The 25,601-nt window shown below is 43.7% G+C and overlaps 1 protein-coding gene across 1 annotated transcript in view; it reads right to left on the minus strand.

Moving 5' to 3' along the window:
• Positions 1–24,929, minus strand: part of KCNJ6 (potassium inwardly rectifying channel subfamily J member 6) — a 310,318-nt gene extending 285,389 nt beyond the window's left edge. The window contains exon 1 of the mRNA XM_003895497.5: positions 24,357–24,929. The gene's annotated coding sequence lies outside the window, so the exon portion shown is untranslated. The remainder of the gene's footprint in view (positions 1–24,356) is intronic.
• Positions 24,930–25,601: the final 672 nt, after the last annotated feature.

Here is a 25,601-nt window from a genome sequence, read left to right on the forward strand (position 1 = left end):
TGTAGGCTGTGTGGGTAAGAGCATTTCCAGGGTTTCTTAGACCCAGTTGAACCTAGGAACACCCTTGGGGGCCCAGGTTGCAAGTATTTAAACTCCCAGATAACAAGCCTGCCCAGTGACCTCCTCATATATACATTTTAGAGGCTTGAATATCCAAGTGTCAAAGTCGATCATTTGAGATAAGGGCCTCAGCTCTGCATTTCAACTTTTCTTCTTGCAGCTGCTGTTCCTGGTGGAAGTAGCAAGGACATTGGTGCCGATGCTGGCAGCATTCGCGGTGGTGCTGGGCTGCGTGTGGGTTGATGGTCATAGGTGTGGGATGGGGAAGGGGTGTGGGGTGGTGGGGGTGGAGACACACATCACATGACTCTCAAATGATTCTTGGCAATAAGAAGACAATTAAAGATTTTCATGTTGGGAGTTTAAACACTGAAGAATTTGCAGGTATCTTTTTAAAGCATTCTTGTGATTCTTCTTTAAACCAATGGTTCTCAACCCTGGCTGCCTACTACAATGATGTGGGGAGCTTTTGAAACATACTAGTGCAGAGACTGTTCCCCATTGTAATTCCGATTTAATCAGTCTGGGGTTTTAGAGTGAGGAGCTCTTCAGGAGATGCAAATGTGCAGACAGGGCGTTGAATCACTGCAGGTCAAACGGGGCATCCCAATACCACAGTAAGAGTGAGAGGGAGCCCTGGGTGCAGCCATCTTCTTTGCAGAACAGCACTGATGTGGTCCTGGCTGATCGTAAAGTCACCCACTTCAGTTTTTAACAGTTATTACAAAATATTTCAAACATGCAGGAAATTATATGGAATTTCTATGCTCTGACCTCCAGGTTTAATGACTATTAGTATTTGGCTGTATTTCTTTTTTATTAGTTTAGAAAATATAGCTGTAAAAAAACCTGGTGGCTCTGACTGAGTTGGGAAATTTGGGATATCTTTGGGTAAAATGTATGGAAGAGACAGGCTGCTCACTTAGGTCCCTGCTGGGTCATTTGCACTTTAGTATAAGTGAGGGAACAGGGTGAAGGCAATGGGAGAGACTGAAGGTTGGGCAAAAATAGAGACGCAAGTTGGGAAAAGGGGTGCACAATGGGCATAGGGCTTAGGATGTCTATGGCAATCCCAGGTTGTCCACTGTTGACCCTGGCAATGAGGTAACAATCTTTTCACTGAGGAGTTTTTAAGAAGAAATCACCATTCGGGAGAGTGAGGAATCCCAGTTTTAGCATTCTTTGCCCCCATATGGTTTCTTTCATAGTTTTACATTACATTCCTGGGTATCCCTTTGAATGTTCCCCTATTTTTTTTTTTTTTTTTTTTTTGCACAATGGAATCTCACTCTGTCGCCCAGGCTGGACTACAGTGGTGTGATCTCAGCTCACTGCAACCTCTGCCGCCCAGGTTCAAGCAATTCTCCTGCCTCAGCCTCCCAAGTAGCTGGGATTACAGGCACCTGCCACCGCACCCAGCTAATTTTTGTATTTTTAGTAGAGACAGAGTTTCACTATCTTGGCCAGGCTGGTCTTGAACTCCTGACCTCGTGATCCACCTGCCTCAGCCTCCCAAAGTGCTGGGATTACAGGCGTGAGCCACCGTGCCTGGCCTGTTCCCTATTTTTTAGGGAAATGTTGACTTCTTTGGTCCATACCTTCTTGCAACAGCATTCTGCTCCAGTACTCTCTGTATAAATGGCAGCCTGTGCCCTCTCTCACCTACGGCTGGAGAAGTCCTTTTTTTTTTTTTTTTTTCCTCTGCCTTTCCTTATTTGGAGTTGATGCTTTTTGACATTTCTGTCCAACAAATACTACCTTGGGTTCTGGATTATATTCCTACGGAAGCAGCTGACATTTATTTGATCCTTCCATTTGAAAATATTTATTTTAAAAAGATTGAGAAAGGTAGAATTGATTTCTAAAATACTTCAATAAATAACCACTTTCAAGTTGCCGTGATTCACTTTAGCAGAGAGATGCTATAGACAGATAACCCAGAGCAATGTCAAAAATAGACACAAACAAACCCTGCTCAATTCTAGTATCTTCCTTTCTCTTTCTTTTCACTGATTCTATTCAACATCCTGCCTTCTGCAATCTTAACACAATCTGTTAAATTATGGTATAATCAAAACCCTGTCACCCTCCATCACTTTTAACTTCAGGAAGCCTTATAATTCTTGCTTAACCATTCAACAAAACAAACATATCAGGGGATAGTCTAGCAAGCTTAGTTCTAGAAGCTTATTTATCCTTCTTTGATGTCTGTCTAAACTCATATAAAGGAACACAAGTCACTTGGCACATATGTGGAAGTTAGGTACAGCCTTGCAACATCAGAATCACCAGGGAGCTTGCTGGAAAATGCAGAATCCCAGGCCCTACCCCAGATCTACTGAACCAGAATCTGCATTTTAACAAGAGCCCCAGATAACTGCTGTGCACATTGAGGTTTGAGAAACACTAACTTACAGCATAAAAATCAACACTTGGCCGGGTGCGGTGGCTCACACCTGTAATCCCAGCACTTTGGGAGGCCGAGGCAGGTGAATCATGAGGTGAGGAGATTAAGACCAGCCTGGCCAAGACGGTGAAACCCCATCTCTACTAAAAATACCAAAAAATTAGCTGGGTGTGGTGGCAGGTGCCTGTAATTCCAGCTACTCAGGAGGCTGAGGCAGAGAACTGCTTGAACCTGGGAGCAGAGGTTGCAGTGAGCCGAGATCGTGCTACTGCACTCCAGCCTGGGCAACAGAGTGAGATTGTCTCAAAAAAAAATCAACACTTGTACCACCCAGCTCCCTCATGCAGCATTAACTTACCTGCCTAGAAAATGTGGCTTACTACTTTCGAGACTGCTTTTAGGTTCCCTCTAGGTAAGGTAGTTTTAGGGAAAAAACCACCAATATATAAGCATTTTCTCCAGATTTCTTTTGTTAATGTGAGAGTGATAATTACAGTCTCACCAGTTTTTTTCTTTTTTAAAGAATTTAGAGATTTTCACTTTATTTTAAAAGTATGTTCACGGTATCATATTTTCCTCTTCTTCAGAGATGGGATCTTGCTATGTTGCCCAGATTGGTCTCAAATTCCTAGGTTCAAGTGATCCTCTGGCTTCGGCCTCCTAAGTAGCTGAGATTACAGATGCAAGCCATCATGCCCGGCTCTATATTTTCTATTTTCTAACTAAAATTACATATGCTAAGCAAGGGAGGGAAATACATAGAACTTCCAAGCTATAGCAAGTTCAGCTTCTTTCTAAAACCCAAATAATAGCCCCGGGATTTAGAGATGAGCAAGAGAAGGGCTTTTCTTAAGGATTCAGGAGGCAACACGGCTTTGTCCTTAAAGACTTTCATGATCATACCTTATCTTGCCAAACTTTAGCTGCCTAGAAATGTGAAGGGCTTAGAATCAGCCAGGGCTGAGTGGGGTGTAGCCAGCTTCAATATGACCCCATGAGTAGCACCTTTGGGGGGTGTCTGCTCCTAGTAGAAGTATTACCAGACTTTTGAATAGAATCAGTTTTGTTTCTGGCTCAAGATGACATCCTTGCTTTAGTAAATCCTCCTCTCCATGATCTAGCATCTCTCTCCTTGACCCATCCCCATTCCTAGCTACCCTCACTGACACCATAGAGGTCATTCTTTGGAAGCAACTGAAGTAAAAGATGCACAGCCCTTTCCACCTCTGTCTCTCCCACCTGGTGAAAGAGGCAGACCTTCCCATTAACCTGCTCTCAGGGTGAAGTATATCGTCTTGATTACTTCAGTAAAGAGGAACATTGGAAGGAAGGTACCGGAATCAGGGAGGCTGTGTGATGAAGACAAAGGGCTTCAGAGCCCTCTCCCTCCCTCTCCTGCCCTGACAGTGGTGCCCTGTTCCCATTCCCCATTTTTAAAAGTTGGAAATTTGAGGCAAAGCCTTATTGTAAAATGTTGCAGTTTCTCAGGTATTCCCAGGGTGAAATCTCACCCCTAAAATCAGAAACTTTCTCACAAGTCTGATAAATGCCGGCAGGCTCATTGTATTAGGCCGTTCTGGCACTGCCATAAAGAAATGCCCGAGACTGGGCAATTTATAAAGAACAGAGTTTCAATGGACTCACAGTTCTGCAGGCTGCACAGGAAGAATGAGGCTGGCATTTGTGGCTTCTGGGGAGGCCTCAGGAAACTTACAATCACGTTGGAAGGAAGAGGTAGGAAGCAGGCACGTCACATGACATGGCAGGAGGAGGAGACAGAGGGGGAGGTGCCACACACTTTTAAACAACCAGATCTCGTAAGAACTCACTATATCGCGAGGCCAGTGCATGGATGGTGCTAAACAATTTATGAGAAATTCATCTCCATGATCCTATCACCTCCCTCCAGGCCCCAACTCCATTCTTAGGATTACAATTCAACATGAGATCTGGGCAGGCACAGAGACCTAAACTATATCACCCATGCTAACTGCTGAGGCTTCCGAAGCCCTTCGTAGGGTGCTAGAAGCCACCTGTCCGGTCATCGCGCACACCTGTTTCCACCTGAGATGACAAGGCTGATGTGGGGCTGACTGCTTCTCACTAGCCTGGCATGGGGTTCAGCTGTGTCTTTGCCAGGTGGTGCCTGGAACATTCTGGGCATGGAACATGCATTTTCTTGTGGGCAGTGAAGGTGCAGAGGCCACTTTTCTTGGGTCTCCAGGTGAACCTTGAGACTGTGTTACCACTAGGAGGGCAGAGCTGTCACCCCCGATTCCTGGGAGAGACTCAAGGGTGGCACATGGGCTTGGGGATGAACAAACTTCCTACACGGAAGCCTTGTAGGAACACTCAGGGTTTCTCTCTGGCAGGAGCCAGTGTCTGTCAGAGGAAGAGACAAGCTGACAGCCTTTGGGAGAGAAGACAGCTGGGCCCCAGAGGCAGCGGAGGACCCCACACTGACAGACACAGCTCCACCAAAAACAGAGGCAAGCTGACAGTGCCTCGAGCGCACAGTTTGCTTCAGAAAAGGCACTTGAGCTTCAAAAAGGAGAAGAAGAAACAAGTGCCCGCAGTCGGGCTGCTGGGGAAGGCCAGAAGCCAGGGCTCCTGCCAGAGTCGGGAGGGCAGTTGGTAGCTGGTTCGTGTGGGAGCCTGAGCTTTGCCTGTAGGAACATACATTGTGGCTGCTCTTGCTAAGGGATGTAAACAGCATCTCAATGCTGGGCTGATAGTTTTTGGGTATAACTGGGTTCTTTCCATTCTACAAGGCCACTTTGGCTTCTAAGAAGGCAGCTCTAAAAAAGAAGTCCCCTCTCCAATTACCTTACAGAATCCCCATTGGTGCATGGGCCCCTTCCCCTTGCTTGTGTGGGAGTCCCACCCAAGGTGCAGCCCAGCAGGGAGACAGAGCAATGTGGTTCAGTCCCGGCTGGAAGGGGTGTGCACAGTGACCCCCGATGAGAGTCAAATCCATCCAGGTAGAGCAATGGCAATGAGCAGAGGGAGCCTCAACCCAGTGCTTCCTGTGGTGGGAGGAACAACCCACCACACAACACTTTCTTTCTAGAAGCAAAGTTGTCTGTTCCACTGCCTTGTCTAAAATCTTGCTTTAGCTGCTGATTGGCTCTGAGAGGCCATCTATGGTCCTGATCCTGGTGCTCTCCGTGCCCTGTGGCCTGTCCCCATTCCCCCAAAGCAGACCTTTCTTCACACTCTCTCCCTGGGATTGTACTCCATTGTCACACTGCCCTCTGGTCCCTCACTTTTCTAAGCTTCTGTGCCCAGGGCTACCTCGGATTTCCTGCATCCATCAGGGAAGTCTCTGCCTTTGAAGTCCTGGCTCAACCAGAGGTCTGTACAGACTGGACAATCGCATGCGTCCATCTCAGGGACAGACTCATCATCACAGCCATTGTATTCTGCACCACCCGTTAGCATAAAAAGTCTTTTGCATCTGTTTTCCCAAAGTTGCCACAGCACTTAAGATCCAGTGGGATCCAATCCCTATTTGTCACAGGAGTAAAAATTAAGTGAGATGGGAAAGCACTCCTGAGTTGGAGCTCATGAGAAAGGAGAAGGGGAGATTCCTAATAAATGATGGTTATTCAAGTGAACCTTGGACATTGGACTGTGTGCGCCCACTACTGTGGGTTCTTCATGTTGGCCGTGAAGGAGGGAGCCAGGAGGGAGTGTGGGAGGCTCGAGGAAGTACCCGTGTGGGGAGGGGAAGGTGGAGCGTGATGGGGGCCACCATGCACAGTGTATCTGAGCAGCTTTGGTTGCTGACATTAGCCCGGCATCTGTGGAATTTGATTTTTACATTTGAGTGGCTATGAAATGGGCCCTAGTACCCTTACCGGTCATGGAAAGTTCTATTCCAGGTAGGCCACTGCAGAGTATCTGTCAAGAGTTGTTCCCATTGGATTTCATTTCTTTTAAATTTCAAAAATGTCGGTATTGGGAGGCCAAGGTGGGTGGATCACAAGGTCAGGAGACCAAGACCAGCCTGGCTAACATGGTGACACCCCGTCTTTCCTAAAAATACAAAATTAGCCAGGCATGGTGGCACATGCCTGTAGTCCTAGCTATCCAGGAGGATGAGGAAGGGGAATAGCTAGAATCCAGGAGGTGGAGGTTGCAGTGAGCCAAGATCGTAGCACTGGACTCTAGCCTGGCCGACAGAGCAAAGATTCCTTCTCAAAAAAAAAAAAAAAAAAAAAAAACAGTAAACGTGTTACTGTTCTGTTATTGCCCTAGAAAGGCTGTAGGAGGTGGATGGAGTTGCAGACCAGGTTCTGTAGATGTCATGCATCCTGGGCAATAAGAGGTCTTCCCTCTCAGCCTCAGTATTTCCATCTGCAGGTAATAGCAAAGCATTGGATACAGAGGTATTGGAAGAACTGAATTGTTACAATATTTGTGAAATTGTACTTTTTTAAAAGGGAGGCATAGCCAGGAAAAAACATTTCCTTTTCCATTAGTTTAGGTGTAATTGACAGTTGTTTATGATGATGACCATCTCTTTATTTGTTTGTTGCAGCTTTGAATATAGACAAAAGTTTTAAATATCCTGCTTTAACAAGAAAATATTATTCAATGTTTTAAAATAAGAAAGGTTAAAAAGAACTCACATAGTAAAAATGCAAATATTTCCCTCCTTCTGTTAAGAAGTAAAGGCTTTCAACCGTTTAACAAGTGTACTTTTCTCAAGTTTTCAGGGGACAAAATAGCTAAGAAAGGGAGAGATGGCTTTGTCTGTTGAGATATGTGATATTGAGTTTTTCCCGGGTAACAGTGAGAGGAAGAGATTTTTATCTTTTGTGTATAATCTCAGTAGAAATCATGACATTGCTTTAAATGATATTCTTGCACATGTGAAACTAATAATAGTTTGTGAGCCAAGAGGGAAAAACCAGTTTTGCCCTGAAATACGGCCAACTTGGACTAGAAAAGCGATTGTTAAGGAAACTGTCCTTAGCTGGATTGTTCTCTTCTCGTTCTCTCTCACTCCCCCTCACTCTGCTTCTTTCTCGCTCTCTTTCTCCAGCTCTTTTCTCTCACCCTCAAGTCTAAAAATTATAACAGTATTTCAAGAAGCCAATACACTACCACAGCTTTGCTGACACTCTTAAAAATCTCTTGTAAAGAACACACCTTTGACCCTCACAGCCAGTGAATGTTAATTGAAGAGTGGACCTTGGTAGTGTCTGGAGAATGCTGAAAAAGACCAGAGGTGGGAAGAGTTCAAGGCCAGATGTCCAAAATGCAGGGCCAGAGTCTCCTAACTCTGATCACAAATCCTGGCTACCTGGTACAACCTAACCTTGTGAACTTGGCTTCCAGTTCCCTACCTACAAAACGGGAAAAAACAGTAAGTTCTCTTCCTTCCTGGGTGCTTGTGAGAACCAACTGGCTTCATGACTGAGACATTATTACTGAAAGCTTGTAGCATATGAGTTCCACCATGCAAAGGTGTTTGCTTGGTGTCTGATGTTAATTCCTCCTTTACAATTTGCCCAGTTCATGTGGCTGAGTGGCTCAGGTGGGCACAGGTTCTGGCAGCTGAGAATGACCTGTCCAGCTTCTTTGAATGTTTTCATGTCCAATCAGATTGCTTCTGTGGTCAACAGATGAGGGATTACAGGTTGTTCTTTCATTGGGAAATGTTAGAATGTAAATAGGCGCAGCCTTTTTGAAGGGCAATTTAGTGAAATGTAACAAGAGCTTTCAAAAAAGTCCCTACCCTTTTACCCAGCAATTACATATATAATGCTTTATATTAAAAAGGCATTCTGATATAGTGTGTACAAAGACACAGTGTGTGGGAGATGCTTATACAGCACTGTTTACAAAAACGAAAAAGGGAAAACAATGCAAACGTCCAAATTAAAGGATGTTAAAAATCCACAGTAAGTATGTTTTAGAGTCACTTACAATGCAGGCACCACAACGATAGTCTATATTTAGTTGACCATATTGAGTACCTACTATGTGCAGGACATCAGCTAGGGAAATATCAGCGAAGAAAACAAACAAAAGAACTCTACCCCTAGGAGCTTGCTTTCTATTACAGGAGACAGAAAATAAACAAAGCCAACATGTAATTTGCATGGTGTGTTAGAAGGTAACGCGTACTATGGAGGAAGTTTAATCAGGAAGGAGGAGGTGGCAGCAGAGGTGAAGGATGGGTGCCAGCACAGACTTAAAGGAGGTGGGAATGAAGGCGCTCGCTGAGAAGGGGCAATTCTGGGTGGATTTGGTGGGAGAAAGGCAAATCTGGGGAAAGAACATCCAAGTCAATAGAAGGAGTGAGTTAGGAGGCCTGGACATATGGAGCAAGTATCCATCATGTTAGAGGAACAGCATGAGGCCATCAGCAAGGTGCGTGAAGAGCAGGGAGTGAGACACACAGTAAGAGACAATGAGCCCAAAGAAATCCACAAGTCACTCCTCATTCCTGACTTGGAGAGAAGTTGATAATGAACTATCAAATAACAGTATCAGTCAACAATATATGATGATCCAATTTTAGTTATAAAACATAAGTAAACCCTCCTATTTACGGTATGTGCTATTTTGTCCCCCACTTCTGCCTCCCCCTTCCTTCTCTCCTTCCTTTGTTCAAAACTTTAGCTTATCTGAATTTTCACATTTTCACAGTTTTCTACATTGAACATACTTGTGCAACAAACAAACGGGAAAGGCTCAGGTAAAATAAATTGACAGTATTTTATTGTCTTTGGTCAAGCTGTTTGAGCACAGAATTCACTGATGTTAAAATGTGTTTACTTTTCTGAATGAGCAATAAACACTGTTTGCTTTGCAGAAATGTTAAAACAGTGGAAGAGCTCAAATTGGGAAGTTACTTTAAAGGTGAGTATTGTCTTAGAGAAAGAGTAGGTTGGTTTCCACAAGTTAGGCCACACCCAAAATACACGTTCTCTGCATTTCTACTGGTGAAAGTTCCCCAAGGTCGATCTGAAAAGTGCCATGTGTATGGAAACCACATGGAAATAGAGGGATAAAGGTGGAGAGCTCCTCCCACCCCCACACATGTATCTACAGACATGTTCAAACTCATCTGTAATCATAAGAGCATTGACCTTGACTTCACTGTAAAATTTTGATGATTGAAAATGTTTCAGGACTGGAGTGTTCCAGATTAATTTTAATTATTTGGATAATTGACTCAACCAGGAATAAACAGAATTTCAAGTTAGAATTTCAAATCCAGTTGTTAGAAATCTTTCTAAAAAGCGAGCTCCCTTCTCTATGTTGGTGAGTGTGCTGTGCTGGACACAGTTCAGTCTTTGATGATATGGGTGCCCTGGGATGTAACTGGGTCATTATTCTATTCTTAAACTTATTTATTTCTCCTTTAAAGCCCTACAAGAGTAGTGTAAGTAGCATATCTGCCTTCTGAAGTAACCCATATGCTTGGCATTAAAAAATTATAAAATCATTAAATTGTTTATTACAGTTTTTCATATCCTCTTAGAAGCAAGGGACAGGAAAACCAGCTTACTAATTTATTGTGGTTTTTTTTCTTAATTATCCCAATTTTGTAGCTAGAAAACCTGATATAGAGAGAAGTAAAATAACTCATCTAATAGAGTTCAGTGTCTGTCAAAGCTCATCCTATAGAACCACATGACTCCAGGTGAATTCCAATCTCTCAGGCTCCTAGAAAGGAAATATGGTTATATCCAAGGGCATGAGGACTCAGGTTTTGAAGATCTTTAAAGCAACCCAGAAGAACAATGTCAATACAGAAAGACCAGAAATCAGTGACCTGGACTGTGCTCCAATTTTTATATGGCTTAGAGAAGTGAATGTTACTTCCCTTGTCCCATCTGAAACACAAATTTATTCCTTCTCCATCATTTAAATATCACATCTGAGTGACATCTAGAATGGATGTTTTTGCCAGTACAAGTTACTAAGAAAAGAAGAAAGCTCTTTCCCATGTGACATCTCCCCTCTGACCTACATAACAGTATTTTGGTGTTTTATTTCTTGTACAGTGGTTCCTCACTGCATTCATAGAAACGGCTACAATGTGCCTACATGGAATAATAGATTCTGTATTATTTTACCAAAGACAACTATTTTTAATAGTTTTACTAGTTTCTAGTAGCTCTCAGTACACTTTAAGGATTATAGAAATATTATTCAAATATCATATATTGAATGGCCCTTCCATGAAACTCCTTGAAGAGACACATAGGGGATGCAATAATGTATAGTCTGACCCTTGTTGGCAAAGGAGTTTGCATCTGGCAGAGAGGAAAAGTGTACAGGAAGGCACCAGCCCACAGGGTGGCTGCAGAAGAAACCCCACAGACAGTGCCCATGGTGAGAAGATAAAAGCTCAAGCCTGAGAACATGACTTTGCATTTTGGTGGCATTTTCAAATATCCTTTCAATTGACATCTCAAATTCAATGACCTGGACATCTAACTCAAGAAGTCACCTAGTTTATTGTTTTGATTTCTCTGACATGACAGCATATAAATTACCCTTCCTTCCTTTTAAAACAATTCCAGGGTGTCAGAACCTCTGTTTTTAGCAAGTCCCTCTTGCACATATCTTAAGCCCATTTTTTTTTTCCTTTCTCTTTATTAGAAACAATTGTCTGCAATTCCTTTTCAGGTGCTAAGAGCTTCAACGTCCTACTCAGTGTTTTTTCTTTCTTTGCCAACTCAGTGAGATCCCTCTTGTCTTTTCTCATGATATGATTTGGCTGTATCCCCACTCAAATTTCACCTTGAATTGTAATAATCCCCATGTGTCAAGGGCAGGGCCAGGTGGAGATAACTGAACCATGGGGGTAGTTTCCCCCATACTGTTCTCATGGTAGTGAATAAGTCTCATGAGATCTGATGGTTTTGTAAAGGGGAGTTCCCCCACACAAGCTCTCTTGCCTGTCACCATGTAAGATGTGCCTTTGCTCTTCTTTCATCTTCCACCACGATTGTGAGGCCTCCCCAGCCATGTGGAACTGTGAGTCCACTAAACCTCTTTCCTTTATAAATCACCCAGTCTCAGGTATGTCTTTATTAGCAGCATAAGAATGGACTAATACATCATGCAGTTGACCATTGTATGGAATCTTGGAGTGCCTTAAGGGGACAGAGTGATTGGATCTGTTTTGTGGTTGGAATACGAAGCATAAATGACTCAGTCAGATTACCAACGTCTGAAACGACATGGGAAGAAGCCAGGACAGACACACAGGGCTCCTCACTGTTTATCACTCTCCATGTATAAGTCTTGCCTTATTTTAGCAATATCAACAGTTCATCTGGAAATTTAAAAAAAAATGAAGAAGCAACTTGAGTCCAGATTCTTTACCTGAAGAAAGAAATGAACTACAACAATACTTGCACATTGCAAGGACCCAGGTAGTCAAATGAGGTTATGATTTTTCTCCAGGACACCCAGGGTCTGTCTTTAGTGCTAACAGCCTCCTGACACCTACTTTGTAATAAAAGGACAATTTACTTTGTATTGGTTGAGAGTACCAAAAAAAATCCAGTATTGTTGAATAACTGATCATTTTAAGAAAACCTTATTAATGCAATGAAAATATTGGGGGTGTATTTGAAAATGGCTGATGGGTTTTAATTAAATTCTCCTATCCCACAACAGTTTTTTGGGTTGCTGAAACCACAATGTCATCCCTTCTATCAGCTGCTCTAAAGTCCAGGTTTCACACTCTTTGTGGGTGGGCTATTGTGAATGACTTCGGTATTGTTTGGGTGATTTATAACCCAGGGATTTTCAGGTGAAATATACCTCCTGATGCAGGATCCCACGTTCTAGCTATTATCCCAGTGGCCAAGATAACCACTTTGTACTTCCCATGAGAGCTGAATCTCACAAAAGACTCAGCCTTGCTAACTTAAAATAAACTCCACTTATGCACATGACAGGAATAGAGAAGACTATCTCAGTGGTGCCAGCCAAATCAACAATTTCCCTGAAAAATAAAGTTCATTGACAGCAAGGTATTTTTGTTCTTTTTTTTTTTTTTTTTGGTATAATTTTGTGGTCTTGAAAAAATTTATCTTCACTTACTTGGAAGTTCTAGACTGACCCACACTTATCACTATACTGAAGTAGTGGGCTGTGCCATAAAGATTATTTGCAGACTAAGGTGGGTTCCACATAAACCCCATTTTATATTTTTACCATAGACTCCTTGTTTTCATGGGGTCTCCATTCATGCTGCTTGGGAGCCAGGCTAAATTCCCAGTGACTTCTATCAAAGCATAAGTGAGTTTTACTTCATGGGCAGAGAGAAGGTTTGTAGTTTGACAGATATGACTGAATGACTAGGAGATGAACATCAAGTAACATTGTTTTTGCACATGAGAAAAAAAGGAGTCTTGTCTACTGTCTGCTCCAGATCACAAAATAAAATGGTCCCATCATATTCAGGATTAACACATTTCCCATTCACAGCAAATCCCCAAAAACATGCTCTTAAACTCTGCCAGCCAAAACCTTGCACGGTGAAAGTGACAATACACCACAGCCCTATCTGGCTGCTGCAGCAGCTCACCTAGCTCTCTGCCCAGCACCGCTATTTATTCACTGGAACAACCTCAACACTCTGCGCCTGGACTGCAGCCACGTGCGCTCCCTCTGGCCCATGCAGCGTGGTGTGAGAGCTTTCTTTGGGCAGAATCCATCATCAGCCTGCTCTCTCGGCTCATGAGTGATTATCTGCTCTCAGCACTACTGATGACACTAAAGCGGGTCCATTTTTCTATTACTTGTTTACTGCTTTGCACATGCTTAGGGTTTCTCGCCTTCTCATCAGTGTCCTAGCTGTGTGTCCTAATCCCAGTATTTAACCCTGTCTTGCTCATGACTGCCAGATTAAAATCCCTGTATTTCCTCCCACTTGCCCCCAATCAAAGCAGTCGCTTCTCCAAGATCTACGAGCTCATGTACCATGCCAATGTGCGGTGCTCTGATTTCCATGGTGTGGTAGACCATACCCCTGCCTGATCAATCCTCATTGCCAACATGCCCCATATACGGGTAATGGCAAAACCACAACTACTTTTGCACCAACCTATAGGTGGGTTCCTCATTGGAAAGCCCTCCTTTCTCCTGGGAAAACCTTACTAAGCAACAAAACACTACTCTTCTTCCAAGACTCCTTCACATTTCCCCACATCCCTGGATGTTTTCTGCAGATACCAGCCCTTATTAATGTTCTCCTCCCTCACTTAAAGTCTAGTACCATACTCTTGTGTAATGCTATGCTTCTTTGTGTACATTATTGTTTCATCAATACTCTCATTTTCTAAGTTTAAGGCCTCTGGGAAGTGAAATCAGGACTTTTTTTTTTTCCTATATCCCCTTGTCTTCTTTAGATAGTAGGTACTTAGCAGAGATTTGCTGACTGACTAACCCAAGAAGCTAAGACAATTCTGGACATAACTATGAAAGGCCAGTTTCTGGCAATATGAAGGTGGTCAGGAGATGTTTTGAATGAAAGTAAATGTTATATAATTATTCCTCACTTGACTGCATGAAGGTCTGCTGTGATAAGCCCTCTATTCAATTTTCTTAATATGGGTTTTCTCAAGAGTACAACATTCTTATTCACTGATAGTGTCTTTTATTTAAAGGATAATAAATGAGACTACTAATTTTGAAAAGAACAAAGAAACTTCAGGATGGATTAACTATAATTCCAAAATACTAAGCAGTTTATTTAAATAACCTGCATAACAGAGAATCCAGTCCTTGCTTTGTGCTCATAATCTTTGCAACTTAGTGTGATCATGCATATTTTTTCTGATGGACCAAAAGCTTTTTGTTTTTGCTTTTCCCCCGCACCTAGACATTGAGTCCAGGTTAAATCTGCCTTGGCAGTGGGCTTTCTGGCATTCCATCTCTAGTTGCGACTCTGCATGGCTCTTGCATGAGCATGCACTCAGAGGTCTTTATTGTGGGAAGAAGGCTGTGAGAAGGGGCATTGTGTCTGGGTTCCTCCTTAAAGCAGATCTGAGGGACACCTAAGCCAGTAGCTCCCACCCTTTAGAATGCATCAGAATCCCTGGAGGGGATAGGCAGATGATTGGCCCTGTCCTCAGGGTTCCTGATCCAGTAGATTGGGGGTAGGTTTGAGAATTTGCATTTGTAGCCAGCTTCCTGGTGATGCTGCTGCTGGTTCAAGGACACACTTTGGGAACCACTGACCTCAGCTGATTTTCATCAGCTCTGATGCCTCCTTTTGCCCACAGAGACCCCCACCTGTGGTCAGTCAAGGTGACATGTGAAGTGTGGGCTTGGGCCCAACACTCCTTGAGTGCTGATAAAAAAAAAAAAAAAAGGGCCACCGCCTAATTCGGCCTTTCTTCCACTGAAAGAATCCCTCTTATGACAACACATAATGTCATAGGTTCTTTATTTGCCCTCCTCTTTCTGCCCTCTCTTTATATGCTTTACTGCTGTGGGCCTAGCCACCCCAGGAGGGCTAATGAAAATTCAAGAGGGTGAATATGTTTAGGGTATTCAGTGGGGAGACCTTGGGAGACAGCTGAAGAGGAAGGAATCTACCCCTTCTTTGCCATTATTGAAACTGGATTTCTTGAGAGTAGGAATTACATGTTAGTAGCACTATATTTTACATGCTAGAGACGTCTAAGAATCTGAAGTGTGCTCTGCCTAACTTGTCATAGAGTCTTGGCTCTGAAAAGACTGTAAGGTGATGCAAAAGCCTCCAAAGAGATTTCGTTCCCTGTCTTTTGACTGAAGGTAGCTTGTTGACAACATAAAGCAAGGGTAACGCTTTTCCATGAGCAGTGGGTCCTGTACCCTGCCTCTTCTCGGTCATGTGATCACTGCATTCCAGACCTACTCTCATAGACCACAAGGTTCATGTAGGGACTGAGATGTCATTTTTGGTTAAATGTGATTCATTTCTTTTATAGAGAAATGATGGCTCCCTAAGTCAAAGCAATGGCCCCATAGAGTGGTGAGGTCCAGTCTGATTTGCGGACTGAGGCTGAAGGGCACTGTTTCTCTCACAGCCATTAGAAGTGCTCCGTGTTGGCAGAGACTTTGAAATACGTGAACTCCAACCCCAGTTCCTAGCTTTCTCAGCCTCTTTATGTTCTAGTGACAAAGAATTCAGAACTGTGAAAACGCAGAGAAGACCGATCATATTCCCTCTGTCCCGCTCTGACTACTGAAAATGCTTTCTTATGTTGAACCAAAATATGTCACTTTGTAGCCTCTACTGCTGGGCCCCACTTTTATCCCTGAGAGCCCAGCAGAACAATTATAATCTTTCCTTCATCTTCAAATAGCAAGATGCTTGAAAACAACTATCATGGCTCCTCCTCCACATATTCTCCAGGGAAAACACCCCTAATTCTTTCATCTACTCTAATATTACACAGTTTGGACTCACCTACTGTCCTGCCTATTTCCTTCTGCACATAGATTGTTGGATTACATCCCTTTTAAATTGAAATGATTGAATGTGGCAGTGAAATAAATCCTCTCCTCAAAAACATTCTCTTCATTAAACAGAAGTTCCACTAGGAGACATTATTTACTTTGGAATGGCAAGATATTTGAAGAAGTCAAGAGTTTTCTAATCCGGTATTACTGCCCCATGGAAGGATTAACATGCATTACTGGTATTTACTATTTCAGTTTCCTAATGTTTTCCCCTGCATGAGTGTAGGTGGCTGTGATATCTGAGTTAGGGAAATGGAAACGATGTAAGAGAACTAGAAGCATTATGGATCACCACCCTGTTTCTTCTGGTTCTTCCTCTCATAGTCGTCTCATACATTTCTCCCTGACATTTCTCTTTTCCAGGTTGTAAGTTTGGCATTAAAGCTGTTCTTTTGCTTCTAGTGAAAAGGTATGGAAGTCAGTTTCCAACTTTTCTCCTTGGGGGAAGCAGAGGTTCTCAAACACTACTTACAAATTACATGGTCTATTTTCAGGAGAACAATGACTATTAGTAGATTAATTCAACCTAAACTTACAGCATGTGTCTAACCTATAGACATTTATGTGATTTAAAACAAAATGCAAATTGCTAGTCAACAGCAAGTGCCAGATATTAGAAGACAGCATCTAATTCTTCAGCATTCTTAGACACAATGTGGGTGTAATTGTCAGCATTAGAACATTGCTTTTGAGCATGGGTTGTGAAGTTGGCTTTTCTCCTTTGTGTCTACTTTAACAGATCAGCTAACAGAAATCAAACAATATATATTTGCATCTCTTTTGTTAAGAACCATCTACACCTACTCCAAAAGTCAAAATATCCCAACTAATTTGTTTTAAAAAATACACCACTAAAGAATGATTCAAGGGCACCAGGAAATAAATATTATCTCTACCAGGAATCTTTTCACCACAGGGACAAATCATTTCCTCTGCCTTACTATATTCCTGATTTACATTAGCTGTATTTCTTTGTTGCCAGACATTTATATTGGGCATGCATACCAAAGACTCCAGTGTGTTCACCCTACCAGTTTCCCCTCCTCCTGGATATAGAGCTGAACTACAATTTGCAGCTACTCTTGTAGTTAGGTATGACCATAGAATATGAATAGGAGTGATATACATTACTTCCAGGCCCGGATCATTAAAATCTTCTACATAATCATCTACTCTTCCTCTTTCCTTGTCTGCTAGTTGGATATCACCACTCAGGAGATATTAGAAGCCATGTGCTAAAGACGACAAAGTGTCCACAGCCTGGGTCCTTGTATGGCATCAACCAAATAGATTTATGTGAATGACAGAACTCTTCTATTTTGCTAAATTAGTGAGATTTAGAAATTTTCTGTTTCAAGAGCTTTCTAATTAATATAGTATTCACAGACTCATCAAGAACTGAAGTTATTGCCACATTGCAATAAATGAATAACAACATCTGCTATTTATAAAGTGCCTACTTTGTGCTGGACATTGTACTAAGAACTTTTTTTTGGAGACGGAGTCTGGAGTGCAGTGGTGTGATCTCAGCTCACTGCAACATCTGCCTCCCAGGTTCAAGCAATTCTTGTGCCTCAGCCTCCTGAGTAGCTGGGACTATAGGCATGCGCCACCACACCTGGCTGATTTTTGTATTTTTAGTAGAGATGGGGTTTTGTCACATTGGCCAGGCTGGTCTCAAGTTATCTCCTGGCCTCAAGTGATCCACCCACCTTGGCCTCCCAAAGTGCTGGGATTATGGGCATAAGCCACTGCTCCCGGCATGTGCTAAGAACTTTATTTACATTATCACGTGAATCCTCATAACATTTCTATTGTTATGAAATGTTACTCTTATTGTTACTATTACTCTTATTGTTATTATTTTATGATAACATAAAATATTATGTTACTCTTATTGTTTACTATTACTCTTTATTTTTTTGAGACGGAGTCTCGCTCTGTCGCCCAGGCTGGAGTGCAGTGGCCGAATCTCAGCTCACTGCAAGCTCCGCCTCCCGGGTTCACGCCATTCTCCTGCCTCAGCCTCGTGAGTAGCTGGGACTACAGGCGCCCGCCACCATGCCCGGCTAGTTTTTTGTATTTTTTAGTAGAGACGGGGTTTCACCGTGTTAGCCAGGATGGTCTCGATCTCCTGACCTCGTGATCCACCCGTCTCGGCCTCCCAAAGTGCTGGGATTACAGGCTTGAGCCACCATGCCCGGCCTACTAATACTCTTATTGTTGTTATTTTATGATAGGGAAACCAAGGCATAAAGTTGATTAAGATCACACAGTTAGCATAGTGGATTACATAATTGCCTCCAATTGTTCTCTGCCCTCCCTGAAAGATTAGGTATCTCCACCTGTTGCTGCATGGCTTGCAGTGCTTCACTGTGGGAGAAATATACATCTCCTTCCCACTGATCATTGGCACTGGTGTGACATGCGAATTGTCTGACCAATGGAATGTGAGTGGATAACTTGTGCCATATGTGAGCAGAAATGTTAAGGGCCATTGCTTAACTTGGGAATCTCCTTTTCCTCTGATACTGGGATGGAGCGTTCCAGACCAGATCGATTCTTGATCTTGAATTCCAGAATGAAGAAGACACAGGGGGCAGAACCACAGCTGACCAGCAGAGGCACAGAGCTCCAGGGAATAATACGCCTTTGTTTTGTAAGCCACTGAGATGCTGGGGTTGCCGTTACTGCACCAAACTTAGCAAATACCGACAGATACACCTAGACCTTGATGCAGATTCAGTTAGTGAGAAACATCAGAGCCTGTGGTCTTAATCACAGAGCAATATGGCCTACCAAGCACGTTGTCAAACTTGTACAAGTTCTTGCTAGATGATACAAGAGGAATTTAGAGCATCACTAAAAAAATCAATGGATAAGAAAAAAGTAGATGTCTGTAAGTTTAAAGAGGAAACTGCCACAGTATTTAAACTTAATTTATAGATATGTCTCTCACATTGTATATACTACCTTCAGATTTAGTCCACCAGAACAGTTGTTGGCAAGAACATAGATCTTTTTAGCTACCAATGCACTTTCTGGTTCCTTTTGTAAGGATTTCATATCGGAAACCACATCTCTGTGACTGGGAATAAGATCAGTGATGCACGTTAGCCAAAATCTGTTCACTAAAAGAATCACCAGTACTGAATGATTCCTGGTCCTAAGCACAGCCATACAGAAAAAAATGATAAACATGAGACTCAAGGAGAGAATGGGTTTAATCGGACTTGGATACATTTGTATAGACATAAATTAAAAAGTCACTTGGTTAAAATTTAGGATTAATTTTACACATTGTAATTGGGAAAATTGATCGATGGCCTTACTGCATTCCATATAAAATACAGATCTGAATGACCATTCAAACATTGCACCCTGCACAAAATCATTCTCTGAGGTTTGTGTAAACAATAATTCAATTTGGTAACAAATAAATAAATGAATATTTCCAATTGATTAGCAGGTGTGGTTAGATCAAAGCCACAGTTTAGAGAGGATACAGACTATTCTTTTAATGATGAGACTGCTCTTTGAGAAAAATAAATTCACTATTATTTAAAGTTATTAAAATGATAGCAAGTATATGTATATTCTAGTCCTTTGCCAGAGGAAATTCAGAATACCATTAGAGCATTAACTGCAATTGTGATTATCTCTTCTTTTTACTGGAGCCTAATTATTTCTAGAAATAATTATTTAAAATGCATTTTAAAATGTATTTTTATCCTAAACAGCTACATTTTATTTTTCTATCTCTCCAAACACTTTTACTACAATTAAAAAGAAAACTCTAATTCAACAAAAGTGTTTTGATGATTTTTCAACTTAACTGCCAATTTCCCCCTTACTGGTATTACCAAATTTAATAATTTTGTAAAACTCCAGAATGAAGCAATACTTAAATGTCAATTATTGAAGATAAAGTGAAGAAACAATAAATGCCATCTCAATAAGCTATACATCCAAATTAACTGAATTTAAACATCTTAATTCCACCAAACTTAAAGTTCTAATACAATGAACTTAGAAAAACCAACCTTACTTTGAAAAGTATTATCACTTTAAAGCTGGTAGCAATAAGGAACTGCCTTTTCCCCTCACTTTCTTCCTTCCTCCTACTCTGCCTATCTCTGGTCCATTTCCATTTCCATATTACTTACATATCATTTGATAAAGGAAGAACTGGTGAAAAAGAGAAGAGCTTCACCTTATCTGCCTGCCTTTCCATGAAGAGGGTTTATCTTGTTTTCATTAAGGTTTACGTGGTCAACACTAAACCTTTGAGGACAGCACATTTTCTACCTGCGAAAATCCGTGAATGGGGTTAAGACTCCATAAGGGTATTTTATTTTTAATCTCCAGTGAATTTTTTTCTATCACTTCTTAAATAACTATTGTAATTTTTTTCCCCTCTAAAGTAGAGGTAGACTGAGATGATAGGGAGGAATACGAGACTGAATTAAAAGTCCTTCTATGTTCTCAAGGGAAACAGTTCATGTAAGTCCTCTGTATTAAAGACCTGTGTCACACAAAGGAAAACACTACATACCAATGTTTAGACAATACCTAGATGAGGTAACTATTGTTTAGGCAATACCTAGGTGAGGTATCAAAATGATTTTTTTTAAATAGCAAAATGCAACCAAGTAAATGGGGGCGAATTTTCACAATTTGCTCTCCTTAACAAATCTTATTTGAAATGAGTAAACCAATTATTTTTGAGTATGCTATTGACTGCAAAGGGCATAGTGACACTTTGTTCATCAATAGGAAGAAAGCAAGTCATAGTTCGGTGCATAAGAACTGAATATGTGAGCATGGAATCTAACAGAAGTAAAGATTATTGACTGAGTAATTTCATATACCTAGATTATTGACACCACCCCCCTTTTTTAATTTATAAGAGAAATTGAACTTTAGAACTCAGAAATACTTTGTTTATCTAACAGTCTATATTCTTGTATAGCTTCATCCTCATAATGAATGTCTACTTCCCTTCTGCTGATAATATCAGGCGGAACAAAGCCCAGGGAACAGCTGCTTTGTTTAATACTCCATGCATCACTTCTTCTGTCTACTTTAGGTAGCAACCCTTTCATCAACCAAATTACGGATAAACTTGCCAATACCTATCAGGAACTGAAATGTAAGAAATAGTGTAATAACTCATCCTTTTGCTTAGGTTTGAAATAGATTGCTCTGTCTTCACTAGCAATCATTTGAAAAGACTGGAAGGTATAAACACACGGCTTTAACCACATCCTGAGTGCTCAGCATGCAATATCTTTAGAAACAACATATCACACTTGGAAAGCCCAGCAAGGAAAACCAGGATCATATCTTGTTTACCATTCAAAATAACAAACCAGAACCAGCTCAAGACCTCATACAGGAGTGCATCCACAAAACAGGAAAGCAGCCAGGGATACTGGTGAAGAATTATCAACATTTCCAACCGGTTGCCAAACCTTGCCTGGACTCTGCAATTCAAATTGTACCTTGTAACACCTGGATGGCAATCTTACAGGCATTCCATATAAAATATGACTGTCACCTTCCTGTATTATTTTTCCTCTTCATATCAGTACAGTGGTGTGGTGGGGGACCTACTACAAAGGATGAGAGCAGGACAAAGACCAGCTTCCGGTAAAGTGAGAGCAGAGGGCTTGATGGACTTACCTGTTTTCCCTGTGGGAATGTTGAAATGGAACTGGAATGGTAATAAATCCTCCCCTCCTGCAGTTTCTTCCTTGTTTGTATTAAGAGAAGTGACTCCTTTTGGTTTCTCAGTTTCTTATGCCTGCAACCTAGGAAATGTAGCCACCTTGCTCACACACAGGCTTGAAGATGTGATCACTGGCTCTCATCTTGCTAACACACTCTCTCTCCTTTTTGGGAGCTCACCAGTGTCGTTTTGATTTCTTCCAGGTCTAGACTGAGAGGAAACTATTTCTCCACCCTCTTGAGTCCTAGGACCCTTAGAAAGAACTTGGTTGGGCCGGACACGGTGGCTCACGTCTGTAATCCCAGCACTCTGGGAGGCTGAGGCAGGCGGATCACAAGGTCAGGAGTTCGAGACCAGCCTGACCAACATAGTGAAACCCCATCTCTACTAAAAATACAAAAGTTAGCTGGGCGTGGTGGTGCGCGCCTGTAATCCCAGCTACTCAGGAGGCTGAGGCAGGAGAATTGCTTGAAACCAGGAGGCGGAGTTTGCAGTTAGCCAAGATAGAGCCACCGCACTCTAGCCTGGGTGACAGAGCGAGACTCCATCTCAAAAAAAAAAAAAAAAAAAAAGAAAGCACGAACGAACAAGCGAACTTGGTTGGCTGGCCTCTCGCTGACCAGGGTGCTTCCACAGCTCCCTTCTGCCATCTATGCCCAACAAAAAGTTAAAGAGAGAAGCATGAGAGGGCAAGGGATGCATGCTTTTGAAAGCCAAAGGGACTCAGCTGAAACTAGCAACCCTCGTCAGGGACGGATCACAGTGTGTGTGAGAGTGTGTGTGTGTGTGTGTCTGTCTGTCTGTCTGTCTGTCTGTGTCTGTCTGTGAGCGCGCACGTCCTTTTTCTCCCCCTGAGGACGGAATCCTGTCTCCACTCTCAGTTCAGCTCAGGTCTTTCCCTGTCCCAGTGTTCTTGATCCTGAATAGTTTCCCCGATGCACCGCCATGCATAAAATGGATGATTTGCAAGCTTCTTTGCCTCACGTAATTCCGTGGGTAATTTGATATCCAGATTCTGCACGAGCCAAAGACTCGTTTCTTTATAGAAAGTGATTGACCTCCAGCGACCAAGAAGTGGGTACCGTTCGCTGGGGGCTGCAGACCGGTGAGGCTGCACCCGCGGCTCCTGGGCTCTGGCCTTGGTGCTGAATCCGGAACCCGCTCGGGAACCACCACCTCGGCGGGCCCCCGGGCAACTTACGGAAGGTTTGAGGGACACCGACCAGCTCTGGGCGCCCTCTCGAGCGTCGCCGTCAGGGAGTTGGGCACAACTGATGCCCTGGGACCCGCCACAGGGCACTCGGCTGGCTTATTCCCTTGCCTGGAGCCGGGAAAGTTTTGTCCAATTTTTTTCCCCTGTAACTGGAGCTGCGGTCTTCCCTCCCACCTGGGTCGCCATGGAGACTCGAGCTCTTTCTCTTTCTCCAGGCAAAATGGGCGAAGCTCAGTTAGCTCAGCCCTGACTGTAGCAAGCCCTTTTTTCTCCCTAAGCAGTTCCTGGACATCACCCTTCTCCGGTTTTTTTCAGCAAAAGAAAGGCAGGCAAGGAACAGGGCTAGCAGGATGTGGCATTGCCCCCGGTACCGTGGGGCTCCCCGGGATCGACAGACTTTGGATAACAGCAGTTGGGAAACACTCTAAACATATAATACATCTCCAACTCCCAAACACTGGAGTTGTGGTGTTTTGTTTTGTTTTTTTCTTTTCCTTTTTTTTTTTTTTTTGGAGGCGGAATTCTTTGGAAAATTCTGGTATTTTATTTTTCCACTAACCTCACCCTATCTCTGTGGCTGTTTCTATTAAGATATATTTTTCCCCTGAGAATCTCTCCATATTGCACCTAGTACAACAGATGTACCTGTGGATCCACTGGGCTTTTATTGGGTTTTGGGAATACTGATGTTATTTCACTTAAAAACTAATCCAAGCTTAATGTCTTGATGAAAATGAAAATATATCCACAGGGAAGCAAATATCCACAGCCACCCAGTCCCCTATATGCCACACACATCTCATTTTATCTAAAGCGTCTTTTCTTCCCTTCCAATTACAAAATAATTCAGTTTACTCCTAGGGAGATCTTCCTATTCACTTCGATATGTGATTCATATCACATCTTCGGTTTTACGGATAGAGAACAGTTAGGAGTTACAGTATTCTGTTTCCCATTCTCCGCATGTTTGTCCCCAACCCTCACTTTTCCTCCCTCTCGTGTTGTCTCCTCTCCATGCAAAGCAGAACAAGAAGACTGCCTTCCACAAAGACAATGGGCTTTTCCCAACTGTAAATGACTACACCACAAGCCGCCCCTGCCAGTTAATCAGTGCATTTCGTCTTTGCCAGCGGATGTTGAAATGATGTCTGCAATAACTGACTGGGTTTCTGCGAGCCCAAGGATGCAGACCCCTCCTCCCCCCGCCCCCCGTGCGAGTTTCAGTCGCTAATGAAAACCGTATGAAACAGATTCCCCTTCTGTTATGTAACCGGCTTCTCCCTCGCCTTTCGGCTGACTTGGGTACAATGTTTCTCATGAGAGTGGAGATGCCTGGGGCGACGGCGGAGCTGGGGAAGGGGACGCGGGGAAGCGGGGACCCGAGAGCACGGAACGCCTCGCCCAGGTGGACGCCAGCTCCTCGCCTGCGATCAGCTCAGCGCACCGCTTACCTGGCTGCGGACGGGGTGGCTTCACTCAATCATGATCTCCTCTCTCGAAACGGAGCAAGACTGAAGAATTCACTACACGGCGGATGGCGAGGGAAGGAAATGCAAAAAAGAAAAGGAAAAGAAAAAAACTGGAATCAGGTGGTCAAATTTCACATCAGCCCCGAGAGGCTGTTAGGAGACTCCATTCTGCTCGCAGCTGCTCCTGCTCCAGGTCCGGCTTCCCGGCGCCCGCGGGTCTCCACCCCTCCGCCCGCCCAGCCTCTCCAGCCAGGTGCAGCCGTCTCCGGACTGGCTCCCTCCGGCCGAGCGCGGAGAGCAGGGCTGGGCACCGGGGCCAAAGGAGGGGCGGAGGGGCACGCGTTTGGGCAGGGACGGGGGAGGGAGACTGGGTGGAATAAAGCGGGGAAAGATAAGAGTGGCAGAAGTAAAAAAAAAATCCCCGGTTAGGAGAAAAGTGATGGACCACGCAGAGAGACGTCATGAAATCCGCAGATTCAATGAATGCTACTCAATTCCAGCCGACTGGCTCAACCCCGCTGGCAGCGCACGAAGCGACGCGGCTCCAAGATAAAAGCGAGCGCAGCGCCGCGTGCTGGGGAAAAGGCCGCACAGCGCCGGCGCGGTCCGGGAGGAAGGGGCGGGGGCGGGCAGGACAGAGCCACAGACCCAGAGACGCCCATCCCGCCGCCCACACCCGCTAGCGTCTCAGTGCGCCGAGGACCGGGCTTGGTGGGGGTGGGCTAGGCACAAACCAACAAGCATCCCCCTCCAACATGACACTGGAAACGTGGGTGCTTCATGCTGGGGGAATCTTTTGGGTTTCGGCTCCCGACCCCCCAGTCCCCACCTTTCTCCCCGTGCCACTAAGTAAGTTATTGCCGGAGACACGCCTGGAAAGCAGGAAAGAGCCGAAGCTCGGGGAGCAGTTTTGTCTGCTGGTTGTAGGGGCTTGGCTTTTAGGGTTTTGTGAGATAAGGAAAAAGAGGCTCTGGGCACTGCCTCCCACCAGGATGAAATCCGTGAGAGGCAGCCCCGGCGCGGGAGCCGGAGCCTGCACGGCCCGGAGGGGGCGCAGCGAGCAGCCGGGACGGAGAGGAGGGGCCGTATCCCTGGGCTTTGCTTGTACCTGGTGGCGCCCCAGCCTGCTGCCCCATCCAGTCCCTTCTGTCCTGTCCACCGCAACTGGGACCTGGTCCCGGCTGCGGCATCATCACCCCATCTTTATATGGTGTCTCTGGGGTCACT

This window comes from Papio anubis, chromosome 4 (assembly GCF_008728515.1).
Source record: "Papio anubis isolate 15944 chromosome 4, Panubis1.0, whole genome shotgun sequence".
Classification (NCBI taxonomy): domain Eukaryota; kingdom Metazoa; phylum Chordata; class Mammalia; order Primates; family Cercopithecidae; genus Papio; species Papio anubis.